The sequence below is a fragment of the Trematomus bernacchii genome, unplaced genomic scaffold (genome assembly GCF_902827165.1).
Source record: "Trematomus bernacchii unplaced genomic scaffold, fTreBer1.1, whole genome shotgun sequence".
Classification (NCBI taxonomy): Eukaryota; Metazoa; Chordata; class Actinopteri; order Perciformes; family Nototheniidae; genus Trematomus; species Trematomus bernacchii.
This window is the reverse complement of record NW_022987571.1, coordinates 1,970,214-1,971,396: the sequence shown is the minus strand read 5'-3', so window position 1 is coordinate 1,971,396 and position 1,183 is coordinate 1,970,214.

The window sequence follows — 1,183 nt, the reverse complement described above, 5'->3', positions numbered from 1 at the left end:
CTCATAGAACTGAATCAGAGCCTGTTAAGACTTCACAGAGGCGGCATAGATCTGCAGTTCTGCTGGGTGCCTGCACATGAGGGGGTGAAAGGGAACGAGTGTGCTGATAAATTAGCAAAAAGTGCACTTCAAAAGGAAATCACATTACCAGTTCAACTTGGTAAAGGAGAAGGAAAAGCAGTAATTAAAGGTGGGGTAGGTAAGTTTGAGAAACCAGCTCAAGTGTGCTAGAATTTGAAAATACACAACCGGAGAAAATCTGCCACTTCCTTACAGAGCCCCTCCTCCAACACACACGAACATGACCAATGAGGGCACGAGATAAGTTTGTGCACAGATGGAAGGCTGACAGGCAGGTAGGCCATCCAGTTATTTTAGCCGGGCCGGCTAAAATGATTGGTCTTGCTTTTTACAGTACTACGGCTTCCACAGATGACATTTTTTTATGGATTTTTTGTCAAAGCACTTAAGATATTCATTGCTATCGGGATGTTAAGAGCATTCCATGGAATATAACAAAAAGTATATCTCGAGCCGGTTTCTCAAACTTACCTACCCTACCTTTAAGAAAAAAGGGATGGAGATCTGGCAGAAAAGGTGGGAGAAAGACCAGAAAGGCAAAGACTATCACAAAGTACAAAAGACAATTACAATTCATATTTATAAAGAAAGAAACAGAAGGGAGGAAATCACGATCGCTAGACTCAGAATAAATCACACGGCTTTGAATGGTACGCTGTATATCATGGGGAAAAGTGACAGTGACAAGTGTGGGAACTGTGGAGTAAAAGAAGATGTAGAACATATCTTGTTACATTGTGACATCTATAAAGCGGAAAGAGAAAAACTAAAGGCTAAAATTTTAGAGGCAGAGAGGGAATGGAGTGTGGTTGGTGTTTTGGGAACAAAAGGAGAGGGAGTAAGAGCTACCAGAAAGGCACTGTTTACATTCTTGAGTGAAACTGGGGTAGGAAAAATAATTTAACATTAGGTCAGGAAAGAATATAGATTTTTATTTTTGTTTTATTTATTTCATGTTTTTTGTTGATTTATTTATTTATTTTGATTTATTTTGATTAGATCATAGGTTAAAGAGTTGGTATGATATAATGATTCATACTCATGTACAGTAGGTGGCGGTATGCACCTTTTAAGTTGTTTGCAATCCGCCAAAAACGAAGAG